A 6,361-nucleotide genomic window follows, 5' to 3' on the forward strand; every position below is an offset into this window, starting at 1 on the left:
TCCTCACAGGCATGAAATGCGCCATCCTCTTTTGGAGCATCCTGCATGAGCTCGTATGAAATGTCACCACTCACAAACACCTCCCCTGTTCGGCAATCAACGGTGGCACCGCACATCTGTAGGAAATCAATACCTAATATAACATCATGCGAGGAACGGGGAATATTGTAAATTTAGTCGTGAAAACTCTACCATCCAGTGACACTTGTGCAGTGCAAAAACCAACAGGCCGCAACGAACCCCCGCTCAATATGTTGCCACTTGGTTCCATTGAAATACCACTTTGCGTCTTAATAACCTTTGGAAAGCGAGACTCATCACAGAAACAACAGCACCTGTGTCCACTAAGGCCAATGTAGACACACCATCAACGAGGACTTTCACTTTGTTCTTCAACATAAACACAGGCGGAGGCATATCTTTCAGCAGTGAATCTCCAGCGACCTCACCTCCATTGGACGCACTCTCTAGTTTTCCGGCGGTGGTGGTCTTGAACGACGATGTGGTGAAGGAGAGCGGTGCAATCGAGGAACAGAAGGCGTGCTACGGTAGGGAGCAGGTGGGCGGTGCCGGAAGTTTCCTTGCCAAAAGTTGCTGCTAGAAGGCGAATGCGCCATAGAAGGCTATTGCGTGTTGGGCGCTGGGGCAACAAGTTGATCGTGCCGAGGCCTTTGGCGATGAGGACAAAAACGGGATATATGACCAAGAACGCCGCAGATGTAGCATGTCGGAAGTGGACGGCTTCTGCAGTAGTATTCAGAACTGTCAGAGACGTCAGCATGCCTAGGACGAATGACTGGGTCGTAACGCGGAACATTGCCACTGGTGGGACGTCCAGAGGAACGGGCGTAACGAGAGCGAGGTTCACATTGGCTATCCAAAGAGTAGTGGCTTCTCGATGCCGGTGCGTGTCGTTATTCTGATGCATCCACGTCGTTGACCGATGGTTGCCATGCATTCAAAGGTGGAGATGTAGCCGGGGCTTCCGAAAAGGAGGCATCAGGCAGGCGACGTGCCGTCTTGTTGTGCCTGTCCAGCTCGTCGCAGACGATCTGTTCTATGGTCGACGCGAGGTCAAATGAAGAGCTCATGTCGATACTGGCCACTGTGGTAAAATTGGCCAATCGGCCAAACTTTGGCGTTATTCGGCGCATATTCCCTGCCTCGAACGTACGGCAGTGCTTCAACACATCAGACACTGAAGCGAGGCTGTCCTTGCCGATTAGGAAATTGTACACATCCTCGGCTCTGCTGTTGGCCAGGTGCCCGATCTGGCCTTCCTCGGACATTCTTGTGTCGACTTGCTTGTACAATTTCAAGATCTCCTCGATGTAGGTAGTTCAAGTCTCACCTGGTTGCTGTGCTCTCTGTGCCAGGGTGTGCTCTGCGCGTTTCTTTTTTGCGTCCGAGTCACCGAAGCATTCCTTTAGCTTATGAACGAAATGTTCCCACGTCGTTAATAATTCCTCGTTATTCTCAAACCGTATCACCAAACCGCGATAATACCACCATAACGCGACCATACCGTCCAAGCATTTTCTTAAAGACGGCTACGCCTATCGCCCTACGGGACGACCTACGCCACGTAATGAAGAAGCAACCGTAAGATCCGACGAAAAACGAGGTATCACGCCCACTTATTTACAATCCTAAGTTTGAAAACGCCGCAAATCTGGCATTGTCATACGACTCCACGAGGCAGCGTCGAGGCGGAGGGACGCTTGGTAGCGCGACCCACCAACCCGTTTCACAGGGGACGCTCAGAGGATACATCCATGTATCCAGCAAAGAAGGAGCATCGCCAGCCTAGCCTCGCTAGCCTCCCAGCAGGGCTAAACTATAGTCGGGCGCCACTTCCAACACGCTAGCCGCTCTAGCCTCGCAGACGGGCCCAACTCTACTCAAGGGGAAAGCGGCATAAAAGAAGGTCGATTGGCGCAAGAGAAGCGAGATAGCGGGGGCTCAGCTGGTCTTGAGGGAGGAGGGGCCGTGCGCTGAAAAAGACGACGATGCTCGAGCCAATGATGATGATGGTTTTTTTTTCTACACGCGGACACCATCTTGGGGAACCTAGCGCTTAACTGCTTCTCTGTAAAAAGAAATAGAAGTCATCGAACTCAAGGTTAAATTGAACGTCTCTTTCCAAGAAGCACGCAGACGTTTTTCTATGACTCATAATTAATCCAAACCATCCTCCGTTGATGTGTCGTGGCGGGGGGCAGCGTCACATTCTTCGACGGCCGTCCGAGTCACAGCTAGTGTACCGTCAGTCAAGTCGTTCGTGCCATCATCGTCGCCATTCCAGCTTCGTCTTCCGGTCGTCGTTATACCGTCCACGTCACTCGGTCGCCCTCAACCCGTTGTCCTAATCTCTTAGTCATCCAAATATGTCTGAAAGCTATTGAGCAAGCCGCGATGCAGTAAATGCGGTAGTTTCTTCTAAATATGGTCACAACGTAGACACCGTTCGCAAAAACCATGTATCTCATGGTTGTTCTTGAACATTTATTTCTAGATCACATTATTCAATTTCTTTATATTATACATAGTTGGAATCTACAAGAATTAAGCTTTTTTATGGTATATACGACAACTTTATATCCTCAGTAGAAGAGCCGCCACAGTTGCTCCAAAAGTACTGAAAACGGGGGAGGGGGTTGGGGGGGACGCTCCTGTCAACTGAGTGGGACCGCCACCTTAAATGGGCTGTTTGTTCTGTTCCTACGCCTCTGCAGTTGCGGCCGTATTTTTTTAGATGCGGTGAATCAACGATTAAACAAATCATTCATATTAATTAGACGACTGAATGAGAGTATGTCTGCCGCAAACTGTGATACTATTTCAAATATAAAAGTTGACCTAGATTATGCAGGGCATACAGATGCCACAAAACTGGAGTTCTCTCTGCGCGTAGTCCGCAGGAGCTATGCGTGCTAGTTTAGTAAATAAAGAAGATCGTTTTATGACGTGCTAAACAATGTTTATACTTTATTCATGCTGTGATGAGCAGAGCTGCACAGTGCAGTATTTTGTGGAGTTCTGCGTCGCTGCTGGTATTTGTATCCACCATGAATGGTACTGTTTATGCAAACCCATCTGCAAGATAAGTTCAGCAGAGTGCTATATTTCATCGCCAGACACTGCAAAGCTAAACATATACTGAGTACCTCATTTAAAATCAATACAGTCGTGACCAGAACTTCCAAGGTAGAAATAAATCACGTCGCTGTGTCCTAAAATAGAGCAGGAAATTCAGAACGACAATACTATAGTTTCCTCTGTGAACTAGAAATTGTGCACCACACAACTGTTTAGCATTACGAGATTAGTCAAGACCTTCTTCTTTCTGGGGTATTACGTGCCAAAACCAGTTTTTTTTCTCATAAAAGTCAATACTACAGAAATAGACATACCGCCCTGAAAGGCTAGTGTCATCGAACACACCAAGAACGACAAACAATGTAAACCGTTCCAAGGCAACCTTCTTCGTGTATATGTTAATTTCGGTATATAAAGCTGTCGGGTGCTCAATTCGGGCTACAAAAAAATGTCTTTGCGAGCGTGAAGGAATCCCGCGAACACACGCAAAGTGCCTCGAGCGACAAGTCGCGCGACAATTTTAGTGTATTCGCGTGATTCTTTCACGCTCGGAAAAACTTTTTTATGTAGTACGTATTGAGCAACAGAAAGCTGTAGCGCGATTTTTTCATGTTGCTCTACAATTGGCTCATTGACACTTTTAATCTAACTGTAATGTCTTAATTAATAAATTAAGACTAATTATGGATACGGCGTAATACAAAAATATTCTAATTATCTCCAAGCGATGGCAAGCAACATTACCTTGGTTCTATCCAGCTACATGGCATTTGCGTATTCGCTTTCAGATTTTACAAATGATAACATAAGACTTACTGCGATATTTGGCTGGTATAGTAGGGCGTGGTGTAGTTGATGAGCGAGTTGTTGAACTACGGTGTAATATACACCCCGTTGAAAAACCACGCGCTGCGAAAGCATATGGCCGGCGTTCTCCAGGCATCGTTGATAGTAGAAGAAAAATTGACGCCAAAACGAAAAACATTTCTTGCTGGAAGATATGGTTGTATGTAAATGCTGTTGAAGTTGGAACGTTCCCCACCTATATACCCATTCAAAGACAATGAACAAAGGGTGTTTTCTCGCAAGTCATCCTCAATGTACATCTTATGGTTGCCGTGTGGACATGTTACCGTGGCACTAACAGTTTCTTTGTTCTGCTACGCACACTACTGTTTTAAAAAGGGTACCAGAACAGCACTTTGCATTAATGAATAGACGTTCCAGAGAGTCCCACTTCGTACGCATTTTCTCTCATCGACAAATGCACTCGTAGCAAATGGTCGTGATAACACCAAAAAGTTTTTATCGGCAGAAACTTCCCAGTTTGGTCTGGAAAGCGAAGCATCGAATGCGATAGCAAATTAGCAGACAGCTATACGAAGTAACGATAGTAGTTTTATCGGTGTATAAACGCGTAATCATTCGCCTACTATTTAACGGAACAATCATTGCCTCACGCTCGCGCGGAGAAACATGAACACTTCTCACTCGATGACCGCGCACACTCGCTGTGAAAACGCTGCAGATTAAGTGCAGCAGAAGCCGCGCTCGAATTGAGCTTCGTGCTGCATCTAGCTTCACGCGAGCTAAGCGGCGACAACGCAGCGTCTACGAAGATATCAGTCCTGCCGCACTCTGCGCCCATCGAAGATCGTTTTCAAGGTAGGGCCCGCGCCCCCGCGGCATACCGAGCGGACGCCAGAGTAAAACACCCCCCTCTCTCCACATCCAATGGTGGATAGCGTGCAACGGAAGACCGCACATTTGCAACCCGCTTGTGTCTCTCGTGCGGGCGTGATTGAGCATCCGCCGCTGTGCCACTAGTTGAAAGGAAAGCGTAGTGCGCCGGTGCTTGAAAACGCTCAAAATAGTTCCTTGGCTTGCCGCACACTCACTGGCGCATGCTCCGTGGCCGAAGTTGCCGAGTGGTTCTTGGAGAGCGGCACATACCGAGTGCATCATGGCGCAACTCGGTAGTGCGTTGGCATGAAAGGCGTTCATATAATATCGGCACCTACCCAGTGCATTTGTGGCAATACCTGCTGAAGCGTCGGCTTGTTGTGCTTGAGGAAAACTTGTGACACGGGTTTGGTTCTGCTCTGCATCGGGGCAAATCAAAGGATCGTTTTCGTTATTCTAGAGCGGCACGTTCCCATTGGCACCTAAGTAGTCACTCAAGTTGGTGTCTAAGACGTCACTGTTGAGCGGCCCACGCCTGCTGGCACATACCAGAGACCCAAGTTGGCATCAGTGTGGTTCATTGGAGACCAGCAGAGACGGAGTGGCACATACCAAGTGATCCGTATCGGGGTCAAAGTTTTTTGCGAGCAGCGGGAACCTAAACCTGTACTGCGTCTACAGTGGTCCATTTCAGCGTCCGAGAGGTAGTTGAAGAGTGGCACCTATGTACACATTGCCCCATAATCAGTGACCCAAATTGGTCCGATGGCTGATTTCTAACCCAGTTAAGTCAGAACACCAGCCTGATGCGCTAGCCATTCGATCCCATAATCTCCAGTTATCCAAGCAGGCAGGAATACTGTTAGCTATAAACATACACATTTATAAACAGATACAAAGCTAGACTGATAGCCCCTGAGAGCGCCTGAAGAACTGTGAGAATGATGACACATTAAAGCACTGTAGAGGTATACAGGATGAGACCGCCCCTCACTACCTGTCTCGTTTAACTCCTTGCTTCCAGGGTGCTTGCTGTCCAGGACACAACCCGCGTCTCTTCTGGGCACCAAGAGTTGAAGCGGTGGACCCGAGTGGCGAATCAAGCCATCGCACAATCTTTTATGTGTATGCTGCTCCTTACAGTGGAGTTTTCATGCTTGAACTATATGTTTGCGACATATTTCAGTGAGTGTATGCAGAGAACATTATTCCACACAGCAAATATTCCTCGCTTTGTGGAGGTGCCGCACCGAATGGCAGAGTAAGCTTAAGTGAAAATACGGCCGACAGGTTTGAAAGAGCGTAATGATCTGATTGGCATTGAACATAGATGGCGGATTCTCGTTTCACCGACTGCACTATGCACACATACTGCAGCATTACAAACTGGTATGATGGTTTGGCATTACAAACTGGCGAATTGGCCTACGTTCCACCACTAAAATGAACTTGATCTAAGCCGCAAAAACACAACGCAAGGCGGACTCTGTCCCCGTCGCAGGATGGCTTTCAAGATACATCGACTCGAGCAGGCGCGAGCGGCATAGCACGCGTCCTCTCCCTGCCTATCCTCCCCCGC

Source organism: Dermacentor silvarum, chromosome 5 (genome assembly GCF_013339745.2).
Source record: "Dermacentor silvarum isolate Dsil-2018 chromosome 5, BIME_Dsil_1.4, whole genome shotgun sequence".
NCBI classification, from domain to species: domain Eukaryota; kingdom Metazoa; phylum Arthropoda; class Arachnida; order Ixodida; family Ixodidae; genus Dermacentor; species Dermacentor silvarum.